Raw genomic sequence first — 13447 nt, 5'->3', positions numbered from 1 at the left:
ACACACCTGGGTTTAGTTTCTAGATGCTGGAATGGATTTCATAAGGGGTTAAGAATGAATGAGGAGACCAGTCAGAAAATGTTATAATTGTTCAGGTTAAAAGTGATGTAAGCTTTGTTTAGGCAGTCACAGTGGGTATGGTGAAAAATGGGATTTCGAGTAGAACAGAAGGGACTTGCTGGTGGATTGGATATGAAAGGAGGAGAGTGGGAGTATCAACTATCATTCTAAGGTCACCTTTCAACTTGATAAAAGATGACACCACCATTAACTGTGAACACTGGGATAGAAACAGCTTTGGGGAGAAATAAAAAAGCTTTTATTTTGGTTTTGTTAACTCAAAGATGGTCTTTAAGAACAATGAAGACCCAGATGTTTTTTAGGGAAAGAAAGTGGGAATGATGCCCTGCCCCTTTGACAGGCCTGTTGTGATAGCTGGCTAGGATAGGATTATTGTTCATGTAGATTTCACATGCTTATTGGAAATGGTAACCTCTCATGAAATGTGTGGCTTTTTAAATGGGTAATCACAATCATGGCAGGAGCTTTTTAGAAAACTTGTGTGCTTGAGCTGGTGGGCCCATGGTAGGCACTCAACTAATTCAAAATATTTTTTGAATTAATTAATGAATGAGTGAGTGAACTGGGGACTTTTATATATCAAGCCTGTTTATAATTTTGGTGGGTGATGTGTCTTCAGATTACATTATGTAGGGAATATCAAATATCCAGCGGTTAAAAATTATGTCCTAATTAGATTATCATAAAATGTTTAACCAGTCAAATAAATCCAAAAGGGCAGAAGGTTTTTGGTGTAAACTGTGTTGAATTCCTTGTGATACCCAAGGCAAAGGGATAGTAAGTTGGATCTCCTAAGACCTGTCTGGAATTCTAATTCCATGTCTCCTTGTCTTTTTGCTTTTTCTCATGAGCTGGTGTCATCTGTGGTTTTAGCAGGATCAGACCAGATATGGAACCTAATTTCACAGAAGGATCTCCTGCTTTTCTGTATGCCAGAGTGAGGACAGGTTTCAGGGGCAAGAATTCCTATAAGCCAGCTTGATGCAGTGTCCAATGTGGGATCATACAGGACTTACCTAATATTTCAAAGATGATCAACATTTGCCTTTTCTGATGAATCAAAAGTCAGAATTTATTTCTGAAAAGGAGAGTCAGTTCCCAGAAATAGAGAAATCAGAGAAGAAGCTGAGAATGGTTGCCAGACTGTATTTAGATGCCCAAACTTGTGAATGAGCATGTGGAGCCAGTCACTCCCTAGTTTAGGCTGCCCTGTTCCTAAATCATGGGATGGAGAGCTGCCTAAACTCATTTTTCCTTATTAGCTCCATTCAGGGACAAATGATTTTACTTCAGTCTTGTAAAATGTGAGTTAGAAGTTAAATCCATATCTTAATAACTATCATCCAAGTTCTTCTGAAGGGTGGGAAAAACTGTTTGTAAAAATAGCTTGATAATTCACTTAGAGGCACAAAGTGAAATGGGGGAACATTTGGAGGCTAGACCCAAGGTTGCAGGGGAGAAAGGGTAAGTTAACATCCTGCCGTAAGGAAGGGAGTTGGTTGTGCTCTTTCCAAGGAGGTAAACAGAGAAAGTAGAGGAGAGAGAAGCTTGCAAGTGCCACAAAGCTAGGTGAAGGGACCTGTGGAAATAGTCTAGTGGTAGGATTGCCAAAAGGTAAGAAGAAATGCTCAATGTTCAATTTGAAATTGTTTGCTTTGCCCTTGTATAAACTCTTTTTATATCTCTCTTTAAATAATTGACAAAGTCTCTCATATACATGGAAGTTTTATGTGAGTGGGGTAATGGATGGGGAATCTCAAGAAAGTGTGAGTTTGGCATTGGGTCTAATGGTGGAGGACAGACAAGGCTGGGGAAACAGGAGTTGAACTGAACTTGAGAATGCAAGTTCGGGCCCACCCTTACCCTCTACAGACCTAAGGAATCTTCAGAAATTTTGGACAGGGCTTTGGTGGGAGACTCAAACCCGAGGTGACTCTTGAGTTGTAAAATTTTGGATAGCAAAGATGATTTCTCTTGGAAAATCTAGGGTTCATGCTCTTTTAAAGTGATTCCAGCCCCAGTGGCTCTTCTTCAGCTTGACTAGATGGTTCATTAAACCCATGCTCCTGACTCTTGGGTTTTTTTCACTATCTACTTTTCCAACTGGTATAGTCTCCCTTATCTGATCTCCCTTTGTTTTTGGATCTGGTTCTCCTTTTCTTGCTCTTGTGGTCTTGTGGGAGATCAATTCTTCAGTTCTGTGTCTGGGGAGGGAACTATTGTACCCTGTCCAGCACCTGAACCTGGAAGATCACCCAGGAAGGGAGGTCAGACATGATTAATATTCTGGAAATTGTACATGTGTAGACATTTGTTTTCCAAAGATCATGTATACCATCATCACATGGATTTAAACAGGTAAGGATTTATGGCTTATCAAGTGATATTAAAAAATCATTTCACTTAAAAGAGGAAGAAGACAACAAAAGATTCATTATTAGCCATCGTGTAAACACCAGAACCAGTTCCTTGAAAATATTTTGTGTACTGCAGACATCAAAATCAGCATGTATGTTTTTGGAGGAAATAATTAAAAATGCTAATATGAGATAATTTAAAAATATTAATATTTCTACTGAGTCTATTTTGCTACTTCAGCATTTGCTAAATAGAAGCAGGCAGCATTGTAAGCTAGGAAAGTGTTTTATATGTGGATACTGACCTTTTGACTTTACCAGTTGCTTAATATTCTCCTATAATGAAATTGTTTCCAGTAATAAAATTGCATTGCAAAAACTTCTTAGGTTATCTGAGGCCAAAATTAGACACCTAGAATAACAAGAAAATAATTCTTGCCTTAAGGGCTGCTCTAGACAAGAGAAGCACGATTGTGAAATCATTGTAAATGCATTTCTTCCTGTAGAATTTGCTACTTTAGGAGGTTCATTGTGTTTCAGCTCAGAGTCTAGAGGTGGGAATGGTAGAAATAGTGAGCTGAGATCAGGGATACAATAGGGTACCTGACTTGATGGCTGTATAATTTATGGCCCATTATTAAATTTAGTAAAGGTTTAGGGGATCCCTGGGTGGCTCAGTGGTTTAGCGCCTGCCTTTGGCCCAGGGTGCGATCTTGGAGTGCCGGGATCAAGTCCGGCGTCCAGCTCCCACCATGGAGCCAGCTTCTCCCTCTGCCTGTGTCTCTGCCTCTCTCTCTCTCTCTATCATAAATAAATAAATAAATATTAAAAAAATAAATTTAGTAAAGGTTTAGTAACAAAATGAACAAACATATATATTTTCATACCGGCTGATTGTTAAAATAAAAATTGCACATAAATACCTGTAGTAGATCGTCTTTGTAGTCTATCCAGCAGTAGTCTCAGTCCTTCTTTGGGAGCAGTGTCTCCTTGCCTTTGGTAATGGCTCAAGCTTCCAGTGGGTACTGCCTCTTTCTTTATATGACTCTCACCAACTCCATCATTTCTCTATTATCACCACACTTCACACAGTGGACTGGTCAGTAGTGAGCTTCTGACTCAAGCTGGTCCTTTTCCTGAAATTTTCAAATGAATAAGGAAAGAGTTCCTTTGGGCTGAGGAATTTAAAAAGTATGAAACCCGAGAGCTTCTGATAGCCAGGTTGCTTCCCATAGAAGGAAACTAATCTACAGTAAAAGGGTCAGACTGTGGAGAGAAGCCTACTTCTTGCAGTTTGAGTGTTTAGTCCCTTTAATAACATAGGTAGGAACTTTAGTTTGATTCCTATATATTTTCACTCTGCTTAAGCTGATCTAGGCTTGGTCTCTGTCACTTAGCAAAAAGAATTCTGGTGAACACACAGGCACTGTACACAGGAAAGATGTTTTATTAAAAGCTGGAAGGCTGGCATCAAAGTAACTCTGAGGTTTATAATCCTCTGAATTGGTTGCTTGTTGGGCATGACTGAAGAACATGGACTTAGGTTGGTAGAAGTCCCTTTGATTAAGTGATTGTTTTCTGATAAATATTTAATAATCCACAAGGCCAGTCAAGAGACATAAAGACTAAGTAGTCTCTTTTGGTTGGTTCGGACAGTTGTCCAAACTCATTTTGTGATGAGTGTTCATGATAAAGTTACTGGGACTGATAGGACACTCTCACTGTGTCCCCTGCCTGAGCAAATAGGTCCTTTCTGAAGCTTGAGTCCAGACAGCCTTGGAGTATACACTTGGGGTTGTTTATTGGCAATATAGTCAAGTAGTGAAGTTTTATGTCCTGTCTTAAACCTTCCCAGGTCTAAGTCCATACTCTCTTGCTGATCAGCCAAAGAATTTGATAAACTGCTCTCTACTGAAGTGAAATTTATTGGTAATGGCTTATTTTATTTCCCTTTCCAGTTAGTGTTTAGCTTTTACTTCAGTGAATTTAACGTATGATAGTAAGAGGAGGGGAGAAGACTTTTTGTGTGTGTGTGTGTGTGTGTGGAAGCAGCACCCAATTAACGGTCGGAGAAACCATTAAACTGATCATTGCTGAAATTTTGCCTAGTGGTGAGCCTCTCATAGAGCATAACCACTCTTGGTAAATAGTATTTTATATCATATATGTATTCTGATAGGATCCTACATTATTGCTTTTATGTGAATTAATCGTATTTCTACATGGTATAGTCATATGTACCATTTGTAGAGAACCACCATGTGCTAGATACTGCTGGTGCTTTTAGACACTTTATCTCATTGAATTCAATCCTCAGAACAGTGTTATTTTATAGGAGAGGAAAACTAAGCACAGAGAAGTTAAGGAGCTTGGCTAAGGTCATACATCTAATGAGAGGGCATAACTCAGAGGACACTCATCAATGTGTTTTTTGTATTGGACTCCTTGCCTGATGAGTTACCACCTTACCTGGCTTTTTAGGTGGGGAGTGGGTGGTGGTTGCCATGGTAATCCCAAGGAAGAAGAAGTCCTCTGACATCTTGCATGGATCATGATCTAACCCAGCTGTGGAAGAGTCTTGATATGAAGTAAGAATCACTAACTCCTACACAGAGAATGCAGATTGATCATCTTCTATTTGGATCAGAGGCTAATTCCTTGGGGTTATTGGGAATTATTAGGTGGTACCTTAGGATGAGTGAATTACTGACTGAGAACTTATGGGTCTCTTAATAACTTCTTATGATTCTGATTCCTACAGGTATGTTAGAGATAGTTCATACCTGAAAGTTAGAAATGGACTAGAATTATACTCTAGCTTAATATGTTAATATGTCAATAATCAGCATACTTCATTTTAGAATCATCTGGGTTAAATTACTGATATTCTACTAAATTCAATTAGATCTATGAGGATCAAAATCTTTTCTATGTGTTTTATTATATTTTCTAAGTGTTTTTAATAACACTGTGTGTATTCCAGAGTTTTACTTTTATTTTTTAAATGTTGTCCTATTTTTGCTAACTTCCTAAGTAGACACCAATGCCATAGTAGGATAAACCTGAGTGAATCTTGATTGGTCCACAACCTGGATATAGTACACAACTCCAGGAGGGTACAAAATTGAAGCTATTTTACTGTTTGTGTGCCTGGTCTTTTATTTTTCTGCCTTGTGTCCCAGTACATGCACTGGAGCTGGTACCCCATCATTTGGGTACATGAGTAGTTAGAACCAAAGGCCTATAAGAAAGCTTTGCTGTACCAGCTGTAGAACCTTGATCCTCATTTTTCTTAACCTTAGAATGAGATGACTGAGAGAAATGATCAGCAGATTTCACTCCAACTGAAAAGCTGGAATTTTCTAATGCTGGAGAATTAGAGATTTGTTTTCTGGTATCTGATCACAAAGCCTTTTGGAAGTAGAATAAAACACCACAAATTATGTTATTCACTGTGTTGGGATAGAAATTGAAGACAGGAAGGTCTGCAGAGAGTCTCAACTTAGTTTCTCAGATGGCTTGCCCCACGTTTCCTTCAAAATGATGGGGAAAGATTTTAATCTTATTGTATTTTTACATGTGTGGTTTCTTTAATGAGCAATCAACATAGTGTTAAGAACTATGTGGTAGGGATCCCTGAGTGGCGCAGTGGTTTGGCGCCTGCCTTTGGCCCAGGGCGCGATCCTGGAGACCCGGGATCGAATCCCACGTCGGGCTCCCGGTACATGGAGCCTGCTTCTCCCTCTGCCTGTGTCTCTGCCTCTCTCTCTCTCTCTCTCTCTCTCTCTCTGTGACTATCATAAATAAATAAAGAAAAAAAAAGAACTATGTGGTAATTTACAATTATTCTGTAGCATCATGTAATATATTTGCATCTTGGGAATAAAGGTTTTAGAGAAATTTTTTGGCTAAAGTATGATTACATTTGGAAAGGAGAAGCTTTATAAGTGATAATAGCTCCAGACTTCTATGAATTTTATGTTTAAGTTCATTTATGGCAGGGACTGTTTTTGGTGTTCTGCAATGAGCACTGTGCTTGGTCTTTCTATATGGCAATTATGGGAGAACTTCTGACAGGTGATAATGGTGATTTAGTTTAATTTAGAGGCTATAAAGGTATTGAAAGAAATTTTCTCTTTTCCTTCTCAAGCCTACACCCATTACCTTAATTTAAACATTTATCATCACTCTTCTGGATTATTGTAGGAGTCACCTTGCTTTTCTTCTGGTTCTCACCCTTTTCTAAATACTACTTTGTACTGGATAGAGCAAACCAGCTACAATCAGATTAAAGCCTTAAGTGGCTTCCTACTGTCTAGCAAATAAAACCCAAACACTGTAGCTTAGCAGCTAAGATCCATGATAGTCAGGTGGGATTCCAGCCTTGTCCCCTATAACCCCCCCGCCAGTACTCTCTGTGTCCTAGTGGATTAGACTACTTGCTTTACTTGGTTGTTCTGTTTTTTTGTCCACAGGCATTTGCTTGTGCCTCTTCTTTATATATTGGCGTCCTTCCATCTTATAATTAAGTCAAGCTTCAACTATCTCAGAAACCCTTAAATCCATTCATTCTTTCTAATTCCACATCCATTAAAGTAATTTTTCTTTCCTTTAACTCAGCTAGAATACTGAAACTTAAACATTATTATTATTCCTTTGTGTTAGTGTTGTTATATGCATATTCTTTATGTTATGCCCTTTGACTGGATTCTAACTTTTGGGGACAGAGACCATCTTTTGTTTTGTTTTGGTTTCATTTTGTTTTTTCCTTAAATAGTACCTTGCACAGGATTGGCCTTGGTAACTGCTAGTTGAATGGGCTAATGGATGAAGAGTCCTGGTAAAATCCCTTCTCTTGCTGCTTCTTTCTTTGATTTAGAAATCTCTCACTAATGTGGAGTTGGTGAGTTTTGTGTGATACTGGGTACCTGTAGGTGTGTTAGTCTGCCCTTAGGCAGATAAATTGTAACTACTGTTATTCTCGTCCTGAATCTACTCCTCAGATTGCTGATGTTCTCCTATTTTCAGATCATTGCCTCTACAGAGAATAGCCACTTTACTCTTGGCCTATCTGCCTCTGCTCAACCAGGAGACTCCCTCCTGGAGAGTCCTTCCTCCTGATTTAGGTGCTCAATGGAATAATAACAGTTTTTATACCCAAAGCTTTATTTGGCCCACATCCTTATTTTCTTGGACATATTCCCTCTCTTCTAAGTCAAATCCTATAGTAATTGTTGGTTTCCCTTATTTTTATTTTTCACCTTCAACCAATCCCTTAATTGTGCCACATAGGTTCTGCAAAATATTTTCCATGTTTTAAGTTGTCCTAAAGCAAATCCAATCTGTTAAGAGAAGATTTTTGACCTTCTCAAACACAAAGAGACTCAATTTTTTTCAGTTCTAAATGATCAAAAAGACTCCCATGTCTGGCCTTTCTCAATTTTCTCTCATACGGCTTCCCTTTACTTATATACTAGCTTCTGTATTTGGGTAGGTTCAGTTTATTAGCTGATAACTGCTCTCTGATTAAGAGTTTGATGGGATAAAAGACTAAAATTCAGGTGAATTGAACTTTTTTGGGGGAAGGGGCATGGGGATTCCCTTAACTATTGAGTCCGAATTATTTCTAGCTTGCTTTTTACACTACTGTATGTATATTTTTCTTTAGATATTATCATGAGAATTTGTTAGTGTAAGAATGTTGGATCAAAGCTGTTATGTTAGTGTTAAAATTTAATTCAAGAAATAAGTTATTTTGAAAAAATATAAGGGAAGCTGTTGAGCTACAGGCTGGTGAGCTAAAACATAAATAAATAAACATCAACCCTTACAGAAATAGAGAAAATATCAGTGGATTGCAGAAAGACCATACTACCTAAGAATATTTCTGTCTTCACACTACATGGTGCACATATACAGCAGACTCTCTGTTATCTTGTATAGTCAAATGTGGTATTCAGGCTGTTCAAATGTTTTAATCTCCAGAAAGTTACTGTAAATATTATACACAAATCACCAAATTACAAAGAATTTATGTAAAACGAAATACTTGGCATCTAACCACTTTGATCTTTGCTTTAGAAAGTACTTCAAGATCTTGAAGTGCCACTGTGATCATCACCATAAATATTAATTGACATGATACTGAAATTGTGCCAAAACACCTGTAATGAGAGAGTTTAGTAGTAATAGCTGCCATTTTTTAAATGCTAATTACGTGTAAGTGTTCACAACCTTTCTTTGTTCAATCCTCACATCATCTCTATAACTGGCCCAAGGTCACTCATATAGCTAATAAGTGGTGGGGTTGGGCTTCAAACCCAGGAAATATGCCTCCAGAATCCGTTTTTTAACCACTAATCTGTATTGCCTCTTAATTACTACAGTGTTTTCAAATTTTGGTGTGCATAGGAATAATTTTAGGGAACTTCCAAGATGCAGATTCTTGGGCCCCAATGCAAGAGACCTGGATTCTATAGATCTGGATCTAGGCCCAGGAATCTGCATACAAGCAAGCATCTACATGATTCTATCTCAGGTTTTTATAATGTACATTAACACAATAAACATATCTGTAATGTCTTACACTCTACCAGGATTATTGCTCTAGTGTACAGTATACTGGAATATATTCTAGATGGAGTTAGAACATTTCTTCCCACCATCTGCCCCCAAACTAGTTATGTGACTTTGGCTAAATCATTCGTGTTAGTCAGGATTATTATGGAGGCTGGTGATTCTAAAATCTGTAGTGTGGACTAGCAGGCTTGGGACCCAGAAGAGCTGATAGTATAGATAAAGTCCAAAAGTAATCTTCTGGAGAATCTTCCAGAACTCTTCTGAAGTCTTCTGGCTCAGAGAGACCAGTCTTTTTTTTTTCAGGCCCTTAAATTGCATAAGTCCCATTCACATTATGGAGGGCTTAACCTGCTTTACCTCAAATTCACAGATTTAAATGTTAATCTCATCCTAAAATGCCCTCCAAGTTGACACATAAAATTAAACATCATATTACTCAATTTCTCTGGGTTCCATAGGTAAAATCTCTTTGGTAAAATCATCAGGGAATTGAGACAGGTGATCATAACTATATAAGAGTCTCCAAATAGGTGACAAATGGGACACACCCTGACAGCTGATGGCTTTAGTTTGATTCACCCAGAGTTATCTTAGCCAGTACTTTTTAAAATTTGAATTACTGGGCAGCCTGGGTGGCTCAGCGTTTTAATGAGACCTTCAGCCCAGGGTATGATCCTGGAGACCTGGGATTGAGTCCCATGTTGGGCTCCCTGCATGGAGCCTGCTTCTGTCTCTGCCTCTCTCTCTCTCTCTCTCTCTCTCTCTGTGTGTGTCTCTCATGAGTAAATAAATAAAATCTTAAAAAAAAATTGAATTACTGGTTAATTTACTGTGTTTTCTTCTTCTTCTTCTTCTTCTTCTTCTTCTTCTTCTTCTTCTTCTTCTTCTTTTTTTTAATCAATGATTTGGCAACATTGCATAGCTACAGTGTAGCTGAGTGGCAGATGTCATTTGTAGGGGGGTTTGCTACCTCTGTGTATCTCACTCCCTGTGTCTCACTGAGTCCATGACTTTTCTTTCTGTGAGCTGCTGAGCCCCTAAAGGCATTTGAGTTTTTGACCACTGCCTTCCTAGCTACTAAACATTTGTGGCAGCTCCACCTCCCTGATTAAAAATGACAAAGGGAGAAGTAGGATTTCTGAAACATGAAAGCTTATGCCAGGAAGTCACTATTTCTTCAATGTGTGCAGTATGGTTTATCAGCTCTCCTAGGGTTACCTTCTCTGGGCTCCTCAGATCACTTACCTCTTTTGAAATAACAACAGGAATGCTTTTACATTCTAGTACATCTTCTTGGTAGGAGATGATTGAAATTGTGAAGTGGGTTCTTCAGTCATGGAATGGGGTCAACCAGATTAAAAAGATGGAGGAACATTGATGTAAAAAGAGAACCTGCTACTTTTGTATGGAGTTGAAATAGTTCAAGAAGCAGTTTCAAATGTGAGGGTTGTTTTTCCTATAGCAAGACTGACTTTATAGGAAAATAGAATGAGCAGTTGTTTAATAGTAAGATTTCAAAGGTAAAATAGCCTTATAGCTTCCCCAGTTGCTCTCTGAATGCTGAAATTCAACCAGGACAAAGCCTTTTATTTCACAATGGGAAAGAAAGCAGAGACCTTTGAGAAGAGTAACACAGGGCCTAAGGAACAGAGTGGTGATATTAGATCCATATTGCAAATACATTTTGATGGGGGACTAGGGAAGAGGTGAAGCCCAGGGGCCGTGTAGGTCTGAAAATAGTTGAGGAAAAAAGAGTAAAGAATTTACTTTACTGACTACTTAGTATGGCTAGCCCAGCCACATATTTTTTTTTTTTCCAAGTAAACATGCCTATGGTTATTTTTTTTGACAAAATATGTATAAATTGCCTTCAGGACCTTGAAAATTAATTCCATCAGGCATATGGTTTGCAAACATGCTCTCCTTTTCTGTGTTTAAAAAAATGTGTTTCAGATATATAGCATTATTATAGTTTCTCTAGAAGTCATCCTTCATAAAAGTAATTCAGGAATGTTAGATTCTTTGTCAGTTTCTTGGCAAACAGTGTTCGATTATATATTCATGCTCTTCCATAGGATGCACAATTTTAGAAGTATTCTGGAATGTTTCCAAATTTTATTTTGGAACATAGCATTTGGTTATCTTTATTAATCCAATCAATAATAGTTTATAATAGTCTTAAATGTGTTAGCTGTAAATCACTGCTATATTCCATTCAGCAAGAGTGTTTTGCTGTTCCGTTTCCCAGAGTATATATTCGAATATTGACTTTTGTGTGCCAGGGTTTTTTTTTTTTTTTCCTCTGATACTTGGATTGCTGTGGATAATTTGTAAGATCATTCAGAGAGAGAATGCCTAGGTTTTAGTGTCTAATGTTAGATTTTCCACTTGGGAGGCATATGGCTTGTCTCTAGATTTTCCATTCTTAGAATTTCCTATTACTTTTCCTTTCTATTAATTTTGAACATATTAAGGTCATCATTTACTCTAGCCAGTTGCTTATTTTCCTCTTGAATAGATTTGTAGGTTTCTTATTTTTAAATCCACCTAGTAGTTTATTTCTAACTCCTTTTTCCTTAAGTTATAGGAAGAGAAATATTATACTTAGCAAAAGTTTTATGCTTCCTATGCTGTCTTTTGGAGTAATTTTAGTAAATTACTGACTGTAGCTCTTAGAAGATTGCTTATTATGCCATTCTGTTAGGAACTGTAGTCTTGTTTGGCTTAGAGACAAAATAAGCTTAGGGCTATGGCAATTTTTTCCCTCCGAGCAGATAATAGTCGCTATATGAGAGGTGGTTTGTAAATGAAACTTCAGACTTCAGAGGTTTATTTCTGATCTTCAAGAATAGGTGAAAATGGTACTTTCTCTTGGCTCAAAGGCTTGGATACTTCCTCCCTTTTCAATTCAGGTAAATGTTGGAAAGTAGGAAAAATATATTGTATTTTGGACAAATAAATAGATGGACTTGGAGGAAAACTGTATTTGTCAAAAGTAGCCATTTTATTATAATTGGAAACATGAATAAGTTGTATTTGAATAACAGAAGTGATTAAACTGTCCTTGGAATTTATATGGCATAGTATCTGGTAAAGTTTTTCTTTATTCTTTTTTTTTTAAAGATTTTATTTATTTATTAATGAGAGACAGATTGAGAGAGGGGCAGAGACATAGGCAGAGGGAGAAGCAGGCTCCATGCAGGGGCCCAATGTGGGACTCGATCCCAGAACTCCGGGATCACACCCTGAGCCAAAGGCAGGTGCTCAACCACTGAGCCACCCAGCCTTAAGTGTTTCTTTTTAAATGAGGGAAAAATAAACTGTAAAAGACTCCATGTTCTCAGAATAGCTTGCAGATTTTGCTTATAATACCTTTATTTTCCTTCTCGTCCTCCTTCTCCTCTTAAAGATATATAAACATAAAATAAAAAATGGTATGTGTATTGATAGGTAGGGTGTCAGTGGAAAGACCACCTACTGGCCCCACGAGCAGACTGCTGAAGCTCAAGATCTACCACATGCAGTTTGAGGCATTTAAAGAGAAGTAATATACATATGGTTTTTCTGTGTTAACCACTTGATTAATCACAGGTTGGGTTATCCATGGTGGTTTTCAAATCTCTTCGTTAGTTTTTTTTCTTCAACTAAGAGTTCTTCTGAACCGCAGGTCATTGTGTGCTGACTAATGCCATCTGATTTCTTATACCAGGCTAGGCCTTCGAGTAGTGTCAGTCTGGGGCAGAACCAAACCTGGAAGAGGAGGTTGTTGGTCTAGCGTGGCAACTAGAGGGGCAGAGAGCTGTCGAAACTCAGGGAGGATTGGTCCTTGCAGCCTTGGGAAAGCCTGCTTTCCTACCGTGGGGGTGACTCTCCCTTTATGTTAGAGGTTTTGTTCATTTTCTGTTCACTCACTGATAACGGTCCTAAGTTTAGAAGTAACTTGGGTATCGTTAGATACATACTGACAACTGGAATACATTCTAAGCTGAGTAGTTAGAACTGAAATAGTCTGCTCAAAGGTAGAATACGGTTTTCCATTTCGTTTGTTAATTAACTTGGGGGGTTTCTTTAGTGATTCTCTGATGATTTGCATACATATTCATTAACTACTTGACAGTTCAAAGTTGGTCAGAAAAGCTATGTCTCCCTCATGATCCTAATGAAAAGGTAAGAAAGCCACAGGAAAAATTATGTCTTCTCGCTTGGCTTATTTTTTAATACTAATACAATGTCAGTGCTCTTTAAATGCTGAACTTTGTAATGCATATGTACTCTGAATTATTTTGTTCAATAGAGAGAAGCAGTGGAAAAAAATTATATGCTTCCTCATGTAGCTCAAAGGCCTGATCCATCAGAGCTGTAAAAATTAGTCATCTTGGGTGACTTTCAGTTCCTCCCTATTCTTGTAAGGCTGACTCTCTTCCATACAC

The 13447-nt window shown here is 37.9% G+C and overlaps 1 protein-coding gene across 5 annotated transcripts in view; it reads left to right on the top strand.

Moving 5' to 3' along the window:
- Positions 1-13447, top strand: part of PLCL1 (phospholipase C like 1 (inactive)) — a 331902-nt gene that overhangs the window by 134732 nt on the left and 183723 nt on the right. The window contains exon 1 of one of the 5 annotated variants that reach the window (XM_072741278.1): positions 13136-13184. The exons of the other annotated variants lie outside the window; for them this stretch is intronic. The gene's annotated coding sequence lies outside the window, so the exon portion shown is untranslated. Of the gene's footprint in view, positions 1-13135; positions 13185-13447 lie in introns of those variants that run through there. 5 annotated transcript variants of the gene reach the window in all.

This window comes from Vulpes vulpes, chromosome 16 (genome assembly GCF_048418805.1).
Source record: "Vulpes vulpes isolate BD-2025 chromosome 16, VulVul3, whole genome shotgun sequence".
Classification (NCBI taxonomy): Eukaryota; Metazoa; Chordata; class Mammalia; order Carnivora; family Canidae; genus Vulpes; species Vulpes vulpes.
The sequence above is the reverse complement of the archived record's forward strand: the minus strand, read 5'-3'. Positions and strand labels throughout refer to the sequence as shown.